The 17,399-nt window shown below is 40.2% G+C and overlaps 1 protein-coding gene and 1 pseudogene across 5 annotated transcripts in view; both read right to left on the bottom strand.

Moving 5' to 3' along the window:
* The window catches only part of EPHA3 (EPH receptor A3), a 263,757-nt gene that overhangs the window by 210,586 nt on the left and 35,772 nt on the right, over nucleotides 1-17,399 (bottom strand). The gene's annotated exons all lie outside the window — the stretch shown is intronic.
* Nucleotides 3,791-4,713, bottom strand: LOC143840511 (dnaJ homolog subfamily C member 17 pseudogene; annotated as a pseudogene).

The following is a 17,399-nucleotide window of genomic DNA, read 5'->3' as shown; positions in this document are numbered from 1 at the left end:
TCAGTTCAGCAGTTCAAATGATAGTAAAAAATATGAAAATCAGTTATTTCCTCTCCATTCTACAGTAACATACATTTCTGATATTGCATAAACATGTCCTGGCCATTGCTTCATACTTCTGCTTTATTTACAGGCTCTGTTGGTTTTGAATTTTATGTGAAGAGACAGCTGCTGGTAATTGCAGTTTTCTATTTTATCAAAAACAATCATGGTCCTGATCTTGGATATGCATATGGAAAGCCTTAATATTAAGCTTAGGGAAGGGGGAAAAAGTCATTCTATTCATCTATTTTTTTAAGCCTTCCCTATCTCTCACATAGTTTCTTTGCTTTATCCTGCCCTGCTTGTCTTCCAGACAATTTTCTTGTTTGGCTAGAAGTATTATCAGTGGGTTTTTCTTCTGAAAATACCTTACCAGCCACACAACCACACAACCACATACATCATTTGGAGTCCCATCACTAAATGAATGGCTCTCTGTGTCAATCTCTGTTGAGCTCTGTCTGTGACAACTGAACTGCAATGATTGTTTAACACTTGTTAGTTGCCACTTGATGATGCTGAAGTCATCAATGGATGGCTGAACACCAATTTAGCTCAGTTGATGGACATTTTCTGGTTTATGAATATGGTTTTACCACTAGTACTAAATAACTAGAACACTCTTAAGTTAAATAAATAAATTAACTAATGGAAAGATCAGGTACAAACTTAAGAAAACAAAAACATTAATAATAAAAAGTGAAAAAAATATCCATTGTCATATCTGACCAGTTTGCTTTCTACTGGGAAGGGGAATCATTTTGATACTTCATAATAACAGCAAAAAATTCATTTCCTTCCACTGAAACAGGGAATAATAACCTAAACTAATTTTATTTGGCTGCTGCTTACAGACACATACTGAGTGAAAATGACAACATTCACAAAAGAGAATACAAAATAGGATAGAGTTCCAAAAGTTCTCTTCAAATATTTTGTCACAAGCTCATTTACCAGTTCCCACCAATACCTATTCTCTCCAATTTGGTATCCAGTCAAGCATTTATGTTTAAGTTTTTATAAACTATATTGTTCACTACTTTCTTTTATTTAATAGCCTTTCTGTAAGCAAGATAATAAGACCATACTTCTGCTTTTCCTAGCCATTTTATATTTGCTTTTTTCCATACATTGATACAACTTCACAGCAGCAAAAATCTATTGCAAGTGATGTTGTCATACAAGAAATACTATATGTGAGCTGAATTATAAGTCCTGCATCTTTGAAAGTATCTAAGAAAGGCATCCACATTAACAGTCAATAAAATCCACTGAAAACGCTTACATCTAGTCCCTAATGTTCTCCCCCCTCCTCTGTTGTCTGATCATGAAAGTTTATGCTACTGACAGTATTTCACCCTAGAGATCTCTTTGATGCCTGTGTAATGTAACATCTTATAAATTATTTACAACAAAACATCTGGATTAAATAAACCTAGAGAAAAAATATTACGTGTAGAAGCTAAATCATGCTCGACTCATTAAACAATTATCTCCATTCCAGAATTAGTGGTATGGACAAGGCATTTATAGCAAATACTCTAAACTTGTTGCATCAAAGCTAGTGACAATTCTAATGGCAGAATAAATCACATATGCTTAATTAGGCACACGGCTTGTTGCAATGGAGTATAATTAAGGGAGCTTGAACCCTGTAACAAGAGATCTTCAGGTGATGTCTCCTATGTTTCCCCCCACACACACTTTTTCTTGTCAAGGTATCATAAAATCTACTGGACATCAGAATCCACTAAAGGAAAAGTACATTGTTGTTGTTTTTTATTCAGAAATCATATTTTATTGTAGTTGAATTCTTAACATGCCTAGATCAGAATTAAAACTAAATTAATGTTAGTAAATACCACATTCAAACATTTCTTTATGAAGCCTCCTGTATTTCATAAAGTCAATTCATGAATACTACTTGAAATTCTCCATTACCAGAGTCCAGGAATGGATACCTAGAACCTTTATATAGATGGTGTTTATATGAAAAAAATGAAAAATGAATGTAACAAGCATTTCTGTAAGCTGCTGTACAATATAATTGCCAAGCAATCTCTGGCAGATCCCAGGTATCTAGAATCATGTTTTAACTGGCTCATATCTTGTCACTAGTAAGCAGAACATGGCTGGCAAGGAACTGGGCAAATAGATCTTTTCAGATTTAGTACAGGCAGACGACCCTGTTGCCAGAAATGGTTGGATCCCATCATTCTATTCCATTGGCATAGTCCTCTGGCAAGAGGCTCTTCTGTTGTGCTCTTGTGATGGTGAAAGACTCCTTCTACCTTAAAAGATCATGCCAACACTGGTGGAACTGACTTGTAAGATCCAACCCATTTAAAACCATATATTAGGATTTTTGATTTCCACACTAGATATAATTTATATAATCAATAACAGATTCAAGTGAATAGTTGTGTTGGTCTGAAGTAGTACAACAAAATTTGAGTCCAATAGCACCTTTAAGACCAACAAAGTTTTATGTAAGGCATGAGCTTTTCTGTGCATCTACACTTCCTCAGACAATGGAACAGAGATCATAAGAGTACAGATATATGGATAAAGTACATTTGTAGCAAATTAGAAGAAGAAGAAGAAGAGTTGGTTCTTATATGCCGCTTTTCCCTACCCGAAGGAGGCTCAAAGTGGCCTTCCCATTCCTCTCCCCACAACAGACACCCTGTGGGGTGGGTGAGGCTGAGAGAGCCCTGATATCACTGCTTGGTCAGAACAGTTTTATCAGTGCTATGGCGAGCCCAAGGTCACCCAGCTGGTTGCATGTGGCGGAGCGCAGAATCGAACCTGGCATGCCAGATTAGAAGTTCGTACTCCTAACCACTACACCAAACTGGCAATTAGTAAATAGTATCATAAGTTCAAATATGCAATATGATAATTCTTGGCTAGAAAAGCCAATCAGTCATGTGGGTTCACTTGTTCACAAAAACATTAGGGCAATAAAAAATGTAAAGTTGGTGATTAATGGCAGACACTTTCCCAGATGTGACAAGCAGTATTTAAAAGTGACTCGTGGTTAGCCCATTCATCTCCACCAAAGCATGGATGAATCCCCACAAATGACAAGCCGTGCTGAGTATGTTATCTAATGGAATCCCCAGGACTCAACAAGGATATTAGTTTCCAATTTCACTACATACACTACCCTCATTCAACTCTTATATCCACATTCCTTACAATCCCCTCTTCGTTTTTATTTTATTTGGGACAATGAGACTGTTATATGATGTCAATATGTAATACTATTTAGAAACTAACTCTTTGTTCTCAGGACATGATAATATACTGAGATGGTGGAGATGGATGAGGCTAACAAGTCACTTCAAATTATTTCTTTTCATAAATGGGCAGTGTCTGGTGTGGATCAGGCCGTAGAAGCCCTGGGCTAAGGGAACATGGAATTTTCTGAGTTCCCTTAGCTCACTGAGAGGATCAACATGGCCTGTCCCACAGGAGGCCCATGTGGATGGTGAAGAGCTGGGGCTTCCAGGCCCGGCTCCTCCCTGACCTATGATGGCCCAAAGGAGGCAAAAAATGCCCGTCGGCTTCACAGTACTTTGCTGCACTGCGGAGTGAACCAAGGCATATGCTTTTCTTTTGCAGGAAGGTGGGATTGCGTTTCATGCAATCCCACCTTCCTGCCAATGAAAATACCCCCCGCGTATGGCGGAACTAATCTGCCATTGCTATGTTTTCCAAGGGGACTCATGTGTCCCCCGTGAGATCACAAAATGCTATAGAGCATGCAGCTACACAGCAACACACTGCTGGTGGCCCAGCGCAGCCACCACAATGCAGAATCAGCCTCAGCAGCTTGGTGCATCCAAATTATCACAAGACTTTGATAATCCCGCTCAGAAACTATTTGTGACTGGACTGCACCATCAGAAAACACCATGCTGTTCTGTGGCTGGCCCTCTAGCCAGGAGATCTTTAGAGGATTATTTATCAGACCAACTTCATTCTTTAATGCCACCTCACTGTTGCAAATTCCACAATTGCACTCCCTGACTTCTTGCTTGAAATCACTAAATTCAGAGCCTCACCATACTTCTGTAAGATCTGTAGGAGAATTTCTTTTGAATAACCTCCCTTTGGCTCATCTTCTTTCTTGTACTTCCATTGGAATTTGAGCTTGGGTGTTCCTCTGCCTTCCATACCCATCTTGTTTGCCTTGTACTCATTGCTGTCTCTCAAGACGAATTTGCTCATGGATGAGTTGTTGCTGCTTCTCTAGTTGGCGGGATCCGTCTTCACATAGCCGTAGGATCTCTTCTTCTAATGTCCTGGTTATTCAGATATCTTCCTCCTTGCTAACTTGTGCCTGAGCTCATTTTTCCCAAGCTTCAAGGTCAAGCTTGACTTTTTCCTTCCTTTCATCAAGTTTTTGAGTCCTTTCCACTGCCTGTTTCTTGGATTTTCTCACTTTATCATATGCTTCCCTTGTTGCTGCATGTGTTAGAACTGCCAGTTCCTGAGACAACTGATAAAAGAGCTTGGCTGCTTTGGGATTATCTGGATTTTTATTTAGATGGCAAGTCAATACCTTCTGTCTGTATACTTTCTGAATCTCTTACCCACCGCCTACTCATCAGCTCTCCAAAATGCATACAAATCCATCTCCAGCAGTTCTTTATCAACTGCCATCTCATCTCACGGCCTCTTTCTTTTCCTCAGGTTGAACACACAGAACTCCCGGTTGGACACAAGCACACACTTCTTCTTCCCAGAGCCTGGTTCTTCCCATGGACTGCCAGGAAATGTAGTCTTTGTAGTTCAAAGAACGGAAAACTGCAGGCGGAAATGACTACATTTCCCAAGAGACCCATGGGGCACCAAAGTGAGGTGGGTGCCTGGTGGGCCTCAATAGGGTTGCTTCCCAGTGAGGGAATCTGGATGGGGAGGACCTCCTCTCCCAGCTGGGATGGAGTGGGTCCCAAGGGGTCAGGCTTCTTACCGTGAAAAGCCAATCCTTTGGAGGGTGGCATAATAATAAATGGCTGTGGCCATATTTATGTCAAAAAGCAAGTCATGTTTTCATTGGCAGAAATGCCACCCTGTTAATCAATAACATTTTAACAGAAATCCACGCTGAAAATCCAAAGTGTAAAATAAAGACAGTTTGGTGTACTTAGAGCACATTGAGTTAACTTAGAGATATATTTTTTTTACTCTTTAAGATGAGAACATTTATAATTTCTCTTTATCCTGAACAATATGAAGCAACTGGCTTGTATGTCATCATATAGTTAAGAAGAAGAAGAAGAAGAAGAAGAAGAAGAGTTGGTTCTTATATACCTCTTTTCCCTACCCAAAGGAGGCTCAAAGCGGCTTACAGTCGCCTTCCCATTCCTCTCCCCAAGAAGACTTCAGTACCCTTGAAAGGGGATATTGATTTCTGGTAAAAAATTATCAGTTTTAAAAATATCTGCATAAGGTAACACATATTAGCAGCACTACTTTGAAAAGATTAAAGAATTAATTGGTTCATAACAGTAAACTCTGCTTCTCAATAGGGCCCAGATTGCAATGAAACAGTCCAGAAGATAGCAAAGAAAACAGACCATAAAATAATACATGACTAATGGGCAAAAAAAGATTAATGCATCAAACTGTGTTTTAAAGTTGTCAGCCTCCAGGTAATGGCTGAAGATCTCCCATTATTATAACTGATCTCCAGGCAATAGGTAGCAGTTTACCGACAGAAAATGGTTGCTTTGGAAGGTGGATTCTGTGGCATTATATCCCATGAAATCCTTCCCTTCTCTCTCAACTCTGCTCCTTCAGGTTCTACCCCTATAAACTCCAGGTATTTTCCTACACGGAGCTGAAAACCCTATACTACAGGCCTTCTTAAATAGAACAGATTCCAGCAGTTTCTGGCAAGAGTGACGTGAAAGGGTAAAGCTAGCTTCCTGGGCTAGGAGTTATAGAGGCAACATTTTGCTTGGGAAGGAGGAATCAGATCAGGGGCGCCTGACTTTACCTCATCGGGACCTCCTTATAATGCTGCGAACCAGGCTGACCCCAGCTGGGGAAGCTTCAAGGGGTTTGCAGGGCCAAGTGGCCAGGGGTGGACCAATAGAGGTATATACCAGCGGCACCCCAGGTAGCACCCCCCTGGGAATGAACCCAACGGTGACGGGCAGATGTCAGCTCAGGCTCCTAGGGGAATGTTGGGTTTAATTAGACTGGATGGATGACCACATTACACAGGCTTCCACTCTTGGGTGTTAAAAATTGTTGAATGTTTAACAAAAAGCTGTGACCTATTTTGAAGCCAAGAACAAATGAGTCTGCGCCTTTTGGAGCCCATAATTGCCCGACTGTAAGTCAATATTTAGTTAGGTAGGGACTAATCTGCAAGATCCAGGGAGACTATTTTTTTTTATTTAGCTAGTTTATTGTTTGTTTATTTATTCTCTCCAGTACCATTGTTTTTGTTTTGGCTTTTCCTGTGCCCTTTACATAAAAGCAGCAAGCTGGTTAAAACTGAAATCAGTCTGTTGCTTGCTGACTCCCTGTGCTGGAAAAAGCAAAAAAGCAAATTAAACAAACAAAAAAACCCTGTTTATAAACTTGCCATCTAGCACACTGCTGGGAAATGCAAGAGAGTCCAGAAAATACCTCATATCTTTCTAAAGGAAGATTGCACCCGGTTTTCTGCAGATAGAGCAGGACCATATGGGTCTGTCCATAGAAGTAGAAATGAACAAGAGTCCAGCCGCATATTAAAGACTAACAAAATTTGTTGCAGGTACGTGTTTCCATAAGCCATGAGTAACGAAATGTTGTTAGTCTTTGGGGCACTATTAGATTCTTGCTTTCTTCTGCAGGCACAGTATTTCAAAATAACAATGAGTGAAATCTCTGAGCATTAAAAAGGGTTTACCACTATAATTTATGCTTTTCTAAAAGGATTTGGCTATGTTTCTTGATGCTGCAGTTCACTTGTTATTGTAGTTTGCTTTTTGTCAAGCTCATGCACTCTCTCCCACCTCTTTTCTCTCCTCGCTCACAAGCTGCCTGAAAGCTTCCTCATTTGTTAAGTTTCCAGTTTTCGATGGCATCTCAATGCAGGCAACTGGGAAAACTGAATTTGTTTCTTCCACAAATTCCAGGGAATCCATACTGGTATTGCGCAGAGTAAATAAATTCCATTTGCACAGAGTCTGTATTCAGAGCTCAAGAAAAAATGTGAGCTTGATGGAAGGCTTTGCAAGCCAGGAAGCTTTTAATCTCACACTCTATACATGAGGGAAGCAGGGACTGGCAGTGAGTCCACAGGCATGACAACAAGCTGTTTGTGTCTGTCATGGAATGACACTTTTTATTTATTTATTTATTTATTTATTTATTTATTTATTTATTTATTTATTTATTTATTTATTTATTTATTAATTATTTATATTTCTATACCGACCATTTCTTTGCATTTCTTAAAACACAAACTGCATTCAGACATCATGAGAAAACAAGGAGATGCATGAGCACCATGAGATGGATGGACAAACCACTGTAATGTCTGAAAAAGAATTTGCCCCCTGCATAAGCCAGATGTTAGTTCCTTGTGCAAGATCCCCTTCAGCCATTACACAGGAAACAAAACCCCTGTGCATCTAGGTGCTTGTTACAGAAATGTCCTAAGTAAATAATAATGTTTTGTTACTCATGCTTTACTTTCAGATCAGAATATGTTTATATAATCATTTCTCTAAGGGAGGAGACCAGTTATACCCTGTACTCATCAGCAGCATATTTTAAAAAGTCATTTTCATGCAAAGAGTTAAAGTGATGTGACAAATCAGAATTACGTGAAGTCAACAATGAAACCTGACTGATAACAAACCAGAAACTAGCAGAATAAGATTGAAGGGACAAGAGACAATGCCCAACTTAAAAAAAAAAAATCCCAGAAAGCATTTTCCCCAACTCCAGAACTTTAAGTTTATGCCCAGCACCAATCAAGTCACTGCTGGGACGGAATTCCAAAATGGTGGCACCATCATAACAAAAGGCCCTCTGTCTAATGCTCACTTTTGAGGAACATAGAATAGGGTCTCTGAAACATCTTAAATTACAACTGCATTCTATGCTTATTAAAAGAGGAGTCATAAGTCAAGCTGGGGGCGGGGGGAGAAGAGTGCACAGCATTGATGGAATGGTAAGAAATCGATAGCTATTATATTAATTTCTTATTCATAGAAGCATCATTAATCACCACAAATAATATCAATAGAATAATTGTCCTTTGAAGGTTCACACAACTTACTCCAATTTACACCAGAATTTGATATTTTGGTTGCTATTTTAGCATTAATTTAGGCAGAATTGTGTTGATAACTAGTCTAGTCTGGAATAGGACAAATGTGGGATATGTTAGTTAGGAATAACCTTTTGCAAACAGTGGTCAAGTTTCATCTAGTCAGTTTTTTTATCACAATGCCAGGCATAGTTACCTGGGATGAAGGCTGTGCAGAAGAAGAGTAAAAACCTCAGAGTACAATGGAGAAACTTTAACCATTAATTATTTGCTGCAGGATTTCTTTTGCAGTTAGTATCAAAAACATGTGTCAGCACCTGTAACCTTACCTATTAATGAGGTTTAGCCATCACATTTCCAGTGCCTAATACAATATGGAGTTACAGTCAAGGGACAAAGCTGATGGATAAACTGGTAGGGCTTAAAATCTCTATCACAACTTGTGCATGGGTTTCATTTTGCAGAAACTTGCAGCCTATGGCTGCAATAACTGGTGCCTGTTACCCAGCTTGGCATAAAGTCAGTTTACATTATGCATGCAAATACAGATAAAACATCATTCTCCCATTTTTGTCTATCAGACACAACATATTGTTTGCCTGTAAGAAGTGTGTTGGTTAGAGGGGTCTTCATCATCTACACACTAGCCACTGCTTTCTTCTAGATGTATCCAGTCTTGCTATGCTGATCAATATTTCTGTGGTTTTCAGACTTCCAATCATGCATTTTACATAATACACTCCATGAAGGATTGTATTTGAAGGCAACCTATTCTGCGCCAGTAAAACTGGTTACCAGTTGGCTTCTGGGTACAACTCAACATGTCGGATTTAACCTTTAAGAATGTAGATCTACATACTCAAAGGACTACCCCTTTCCTATATAACCAACTTTGGATTGGTATTGAATTCTATGCAAAGAACACAACTAGTAACTCTCTCGAGTTCTTAAGAAAACATCATCGGATCACAGAATGTTGCAAGAATCCAAGTGATACATATTATAGGCTTGCACCTTGACTCTGCCCTTTTCTGCATAAGATAAATATTACCAGTGGTCAAGATGATTCATGCTGACCATAAGGACCTCTTTCTTTTATTACACCTCTTAGCTGTATATGTGCATCTGCAAGCATCTTCACAGCCCTCCAAAACCCAAGTCAAATAATTAATTTGATTTTGTGTGAAGCAATATTTTATAGGCTTTAAATAATTCCTGCCACTTCCGGAGCTACATAATTTCCTTCAGTGACCATGGCTTCCGTAAGTAATTTAAAACCCCAACTCTTTATTATGACCTTTTCCACACTCTTTCTCTATTAACAACTTTAACAATCTTATTAACCATCTTGTAACCTTTGAAATTGCCCATTGTATTTTATGCTGCTTATTCTATTAATCATGGATAGCTTTTTTGTAATCACATGCTCATGCTACAGAAACTGCCATTACAGTAAAGGGATATGAATAAATTACAGTACGGGAGGCTATACACTCTTAGGTATTTTGTTTGTTTTTAAGTCTGCTTTTTAAACCTATTGCCATTTTTGATCTTGTCCTAAAATCTACTATTTAATACAGTACTTATTTCATCTTTATTGTAGCCATCTACAAAAACATGAATACATAAAGAATGAAACAACAGTTGCGGTGTTGATTTTTGATGTGGCAAGGCCAACTACACACCTGTGTTCACTGTTAATCACTAGCTCTTATCTAAGACACAGAAATGAATTTAGGTTGGATGCCTTTAAAAACCTTAAGGAAAGATCGGGTCCATTAGCAACCATTAGCCAGAATGGGCTAAAAGGCTCCTCCATGTTCAAAGGCAACAGACCACTGAATACCAGATACAGGACAGAGATGGTGACTTGTTTGTACAAGTTTCCCAGAAGCATACTGCCACTCACTGCTGGAAACAAAGCATTAAAGAGAGGTACTGTGGCTCAGTGGTAGAGCATCTGCTTCATATGTAACAGGTCAAAGGTTCAATCCCCAACATCATCAGTTTTAAAAAGAGAAAATAGAAAGTGATGTAAAACACCACTCTGCTGGAGAACCTGGAGAGCTTCAGCAAGTCTAAATAATATGGACTTAGGTAGCCCAATAATCTATTTCGGTCTAAAGCCATTTCACGTGTTCAAAAAAGCCAAAGTAGATGTGATATTTTTACACAGGTCAAGTCTGGGTCTCCCAGCTTGACTCTCTTGCGCTCATGATGTCAAGTGACACAAGAACCCATTTGGATATGTACTCAGGCATATTGCATGCAATGCCACCCACCCCATTTTGGGTCAGGAAAACAGCACAAGGGGAATACTCGTATTCAAGTTTTGTTGGTAAAATCCTAGTACTAGAATTTTGTTGTGGAAATCCACAACCCAACTCTTGAAAAATGTGACATTTGTACTTTTAACTGCATATATTGTGCTCTTATATTTATATCACAATCTTTTCTATACCATCCTCACATTGTTGAAAAAAAGGTAAGAAGACAAACTTGATGTAAATAGAACCATGTCTTCATTCTATGCTACCCCTTTTATCAACACTGATGTTTTTAAAGTTCCTAGGCAGGTATAAAGAAAGTAGCTAGAGAGATGAAGGTTGTTTAATTCTAACTCTTTCTCAATAAAGTAGGTTAGGCAAAATTTCAGAATGCCAGAAGATAATTAGATCAAGTTAACCAAATGAGAATGGCTATTTGTGACTTTCATAGAAAGAAAGAAAATAGGAGAGAGTATGTTTTGTTTGTTGGCTGGTTAAATAGCCTGCCCTTGAGCAGAAAAATAGCTGTGTGAAAGTTTAATTAGAGAAAGACCTGCCTCAGGTTTAGTAAAGAACCCCCAAGGAAGCCTAATTTTGTGTATCCATCAGTTTTGATAAATGATGAATAGCCAGACAGATGAAAACCAGGCCCAAATTGACCAAATGAACCAATTTCCTACTCACAAAGTATTACAACAGCATTCCAGACTTGTTTATGTTAATTAAAAGAGATGCCTTTAACTTAACTACTAAACCAGGCTAAACAAACACCCAAATCACGTTCCACCAATGTTTGTAAATACCTCCCATGTACCGGTTCCAATACATGTGGTTTTAAAAGGTTACTTCCAAACATGTCAGACACAATTATAGGGAAATTCTGCATGCAGTGTGTAAAAAACATGGCAGCCTTCCCCAGTGGCATCACCTTCTATACAACCATTCTGAAGAACTAAAGAAGTTCTTCAATAATCTGTCACAAAACTGCAGTTCTCCAATCTTAGGAATGCTGCCGTTTAAATTATTTCTTGTATAATTTAAGACAACAAGCAATCCTCTTCCAAAAACATCTAACAACAATATTCACAACCTGTGAAATGTTTTCTTAAATGTATACAATTTACTATGGCTCTTCAAGGTCACAACTCAAATGGCTATTAAATATTACTCTTTGCACTTAAAATGCAGACTGGAATAAACGAAGGCACTGCCTTACTGGAGCTGCCACATTGATGAGCGGTGGAGCAAACACACCAAGGAAGAGGCGCAAGATAGGACATGTTGGTTGGCGTGTCAGGGAACAGCCTGACGCTAGGCATCAGGGAGCAGGGAGACAGGACTATAAATAGCGCCACGTGTGCTGGGTCCATTCCATTCGCACATGGGATCTGCCTGCAACGGACTGTTACCCACCCTCCCTATCTTTACAGTTGTTAGGTGATATGCTTTCTTTCATGGAGGTTAATGTTTAGAGTTATACACTATGTTTGAGTTGCTACGAGTTCTTATTGTCACAGCTTATGGGATGGCATAGGGGGAGGTTTTTTTTTGGGGGGGGAGTTCTGGCCTGTGACCCAGTCCCCCAGGACTGGGGCCTCTTTAAGAGGTGGCTGGCATAAACAGCCTGACCCTTGTGGAAGAGGATTGGAGTTCATGCAGCAGGAGGGCTGAGATGGACCAATGATAGTGTACACCTCCTCAGGTGGGACACTTGCCTTGCTACGGTCCCTAATGGCTAAAGATCCTGTGCTCCCAGCTGGGAGACAGGGAGGGATTCCTGCTGCAGCAACTAGGGTTAGGAAAACAGGTGGGAGAGTGGTCAGCTAATCACAGAGCAGGCTCTTCCCTATGCCAAACCAACACTCCTGGTTTAAATAAAAGCCGTAGCTTCTTAATGCCAACATAATGATGGCGTAAGCATCTTCCTTGGGCCGGTAGTGCCCGCTTGCCTGTCAATATGCTCTGTGGTTTTAAAAGGATCCTGCCCTTAAAAGGATCTCCTGTAATACAATCACTGCAAAATTGATTAAAAAAAAACTTTACCTCGGTGTTACTGTTAATTAATGTTAATTTCCTGTCTTCAACCATAGGTCTGATGGAACAGCTCTGTTTTCCAGGCCCTCCAGAATTGTTTGAGGTCCCAGAGGGCCCTGATGTCATCAAGGAGAGCATTCTACCAGGTTGGAGCCAGAACCGAGAAAGCCCTGGCTGGGGATCCTCATTTGGAAGAGTGTTCCACCAGGCCATTGTGCATGGGGTCATGATGGGTCGGACACAACTTCGCAACTAACAACAATAACAAAGGGAACACAGGGGGATCCGTGGTCCCTTAGCCTGCAGTTGGAGCAGGCCCATGTAGACAGGGAAGAGCCGAGCCTTCCAGGCCTGGATACTCCCTGCCCTATGGTGGCACAGAGGGAGCAAGAAATGCCCTGGTTGGCTTTGTGGTGCTTCACCATATTGTGTGGTAAACCAGGTCATTTTTTATATTTCATTTTATTTTGCAGGAAGATGGGATTGCATTGCTGCAAAATTCCCCCTCCGTGTGGCAAAACCATTCTGTCACTGCTGTGTTTCCTAGGAGAACACATTTCAGGTGCAGCAGCTGCCACCGTGCGGAATTGACCTTTGAGTTGCTACTGACGAGGAAAATAAAAATATCTTGTCTCTTTGAGAGGCTTCATTTTTAGAAATGGGCAAGAGAAGCTTAGTGTAGAGGTTAAGAACGACAGCCTCTAATCTAGAGAACCAGGTTTGATTCCCCACTCCTCCACAAGCAGCCAGCTGTATGACTTTGGGCCAGCGAAGATTATTTCAGAGCTCTCTTAGCCTTATCTACCCCATAGGGTGTTGTTGTGGGGAGAGGAAGGGTAGGCAATGGTAAGCTGAGTTTTCTTCAGGTAGCAAAAAACAGGGTGCAAAAAAAAAAGTTCTTTTTCTTCTTCATGGCCTGGAGGAAAATAGCTAGTAAATAACTTCCCCTTAAGCCTCTATTAAGAGCCTCTTGTGGCACAGAGTGGTAAGGCAGCCGTCTGAAAGCTTTGCCCATGAGGCTGGGAGTTCAATCCCAGCAGCCGGCTCAAGGTTGACTCAGCCTTCCATCCTTCCGAGGTCGGTAAAATGAGTACCCAGCTTGCTGGGGGGTAAACAGTAATGACTGGGGAAGGCACTGGCAAACCACCCCGTATTGAGTCTGCCAAGAAAACGCTAGAGGGCGTCACCCCAAGGGTCAGACATGACTCGGTGCTTGCACAGGGGATACCTTTATCTAGACTACCAAGAATAATCCCAAAATTCACCTTATCAAAACATTTTCCCTAAATTCTGGAATTCAGAAATTGTTATTAATGGATTAGAAATCCTTTATTGTTCCATATTTTATTCTTAGATTCTGTACAGAGCACTGTATATGTTCTTTCATTGCTTGAGTTTGTCTTCCCTGTTCTGTATCCATTGCTAAAACACTGCAAAATAGTAGTCTTGTTTGATTATGCACAATACTGCAAAAGATAGATCTTGATATGATGGTATGATTTTTTCCCCTTTATCGTGTTTTCCCAACGTACAGGATGATATTTTCCCCAGTATCGCGTTTTACCAACGTACAGGATCACATGAACTGATCAAAGAATTCTGACACACCTATCCATGCAATGACATGAGAAAGGGAAACAAATGTAAGTTCCGAAATTAATTTTACCATTATAAGCAGGCATCCAGGAACAGTTAGATGCTGTGCTCATTGTTCTCCATCACATGTTGAATTCCCCATGTGATAATTGCAACAAATCTCCAGGTCAACACTCTCCACATCTTTCCTCTTTTTCTAGAAGTAGTAGAAGAGCTTTTTTTGTAAAGGTAAAGGTAAAGGTATCCCCTGTGCAAGCACCGAGTCATGTCTGACCCTTGGGGTGACGCCCTCTAGCGTTTTCATGGCAGACTCAATACGGGGTGGTTTGCCAGTGCCTTCCCCAGTCATGACTTTTTTTGTACCCCACTTTTTACTACCCAAAGGAGTCTCAAAGCAGTTTACTGCTTTGTTGTCCCAAAACAGACACTGTGTGAGGCAGGTGACACTGAGAGAGATCTCAAGAACTGTAACTAGCCCAAAGTCACCCAGATGTCTGCATGTGGAGGAATAGGGAATCAAACACAATTTTCCAGTTTAGAATTCTCCTCATAACCACTACACTAAAGCAACTCATATAGCAACTTGTAAGGGGAGTAACACCCATGAATTGTAACTCTCCTGAGTATTGTACTGCAAGGGTAATTCTGCACAGCAGCAGCCACACCAGGCTACCATCGGTGCATTGCTGTGGAGCTGCACGCTTCACAGTTTTTTGTGTCCCCTTGGGATACAAAACAGTAGTGGAATGGTTCCACCACACGAAGGGGACCTGGGAGGGGGGGGGGGCTTATTTTGCAGGAATAAAAGTGAATGCCCTGATCCACCTTATGGTGTGGCAAAATACTGCAAAGCCGACTGGGGCACTTTTTGCCCCCTCTGGGCCTCCTGGAAGGCCCGGCTCTTCCCTGCCAATACGTGCCTGCCACAGGACAGGCCCTGTTTGCTTCCACAGTGGGCTAAGGGAAAACAGGAGAATCCGCATTCCCTTAGCCTGGGGCTATTGTCAGCCAGATCCACAGCAGGCCCAGGAAAGGGCCTGCCTGGTAGCTGAATCATATGGAAACAGAGATTAGCCCTGCTGCCATATGACTACCATCTCAGCCTTTTCTGCCCATGAATAATCGGCCCAAGTGGTGAAACAGTTGAGTCTTTTTCATTCTACTCTACAGTATCCCTCACCAGAATAACCAACAACTCTTCCATGTTCCAGTCAAATAGAAATATATGAATCCATATGAAAGGTATTAAGAAACAATGACCAGGGTTCATTTTTGTTTTTTACAATAAAAGCTTCCTCTTAGTATCCATAATACCTGGCAATAATAGGTAGACACCTTCATATTCAACATGCCAGGGTAATTTCAAAGCTAATATGTGCAGCTACTTTTGAGCCATTTTCACTCTAAACATTAATCCAATCGAACCATTATATTGAGCAGATGCAACATTTATAAGGGGTCAGGGGAATATATGTGTGTTACCAAATACAATTTCCTCCAAGTTCCCTAGCTCATAAATATGAACCAATAAAGTGGCCCCCATTTGCATTTAAGACACCATCTATCCATTTTTTTTTTCATTTTTTCTAAGTGGGCAGCAGCATTTAATTTGTTGATATTTAAATTAATTCAGTGCAAGAGAATATTGGGAAACTGAGGGAGGGTAAAAGAGAATTCCCATGTGATCTCATCTCTGATAACTTTCCACAAATGGTCTGCATTTATACCAAGATACTGACAGAAATAAAATGCCTACCCACAAGGGAAATGATACTATTTCTAAGCGTCAAAGTTAAAAGGGAAAAATGGGAAGCTGGAACATACGCAGTACAACTTCTAAATAAAATCTTTATTTAGGCCTTGGAATAGGAGATGAAATGTGCATTTCTGAAAACCACAGAAAAATGATCCTCAATCTGCAACCAGTTATTTTGCAAATGGCAGAATGATTGATTATATATGTAATTAAATAAGATGGTATTTCAGGTCTCCCCTTCCTCAAATGTGGAGCTGCAGCTATATTCTTAACTGGTTTTCTTGGATTGGTGGTGGCTTTAATTGTTTTAAACAGCTGAGCTGCAAAAAGAAATGAAGAAAAGTTCACAAGAGCATGGCAAAAAATGGAATACTGAAAAATTAAATGGAGGCAGTGATTACTGGAGGAAGATAAGTTTACATTGAAACAAACTGATATTTTCTACTACGTTATTTTGATTTACTATCAACCTCAAACTCTGTCTAGGAACAAATATCACAATCTGGGCAAATTTATAAAACTGTCATTTCCAGAAAGTAGGCATGCTGGTGTGGGATTGTGGCTATGTTGTACATAATAGATTTGTACTCATTCACTCAAAGCTGAGGTAGGCAAGCTATGGACCCCATCTAGCTAACCAAAGCCTTTTCTGAAAGAGAACAGGGGAGGGTACATGGTTCTCCTTAACACTTCTTACCTTGACATATGTTTTATTTTGCATTTGTTTCCTCACAGATAATTTCAGTTAGCTCGAAGTTGCTCTTATATACATGAACACCACCTTTCCACCTGGTAGAGCCATATGTCATTTCTAGGACAGACAACTTTTATGGTGACAGTTGCCAAACCTGTAACTAAACAATTAACTGAATTCCACTGTACCATTCATGGTTGACTTGCCAAGAATAATTGTAAAGGTGGAATAAGAGCTTGGAGTTTTCTTTGGACTCTTCCATTCCAATGCCTTTGGGTCAAGGCTAACCCATCTTTCTTTCCTAAATGGAAAATAAATTGCTAATCTGGGCTGAATCTGCACAGAGCTTTTATTCCAATCCCAGGTTGATTCAGTCCCTGTCATCTATGCTGAATTCAATTTACATGTTGATTTGGGGTGAGTTACATTTTTATCTGCAACAAGCATGATTGATCTGGAATGACCCTACCTTTCTCCCATGATATCCAGGAGTGGATATAATCTGTGATATTTGAAAAATTGGCATGAGTAAAGGTGCAGCTCTCTGCTTGTCCTGAACTAACTTGCTGCCTCTAGCCTCCAATGCTGTTGAAAAACCCTGATTGGCATCAGTTCAAAGACTTCCTCATTCCCAGGTTACAAAGCTTTCCTTAAAGGGAAGCCCTAACTTCTCTCAGCAGAAGCTCCAAAAGCCCTAACTTCTGTCAGCAGAGATTTTCCTTC

Source organism: Paroedura picta, chromosome 6 (assembly GCF_049243985.1).
Source record: "Paroedura picta isolate Pp20150507F chromosome 6, Ppicta_v3.0, whole genome shotgun sequence".
NCBI classification, from domain to species: Eukaryota; Metazoa; Chordata; class Lepidosauria; order Squamata; family Gekkonidae; genus Paroedura; species Paroedura picta.
The sequence above is the reverse complement of the archived record's forward strand: the minus strand, read 5'-3'. Positions and strand labels throughout refer to the sequence as shown.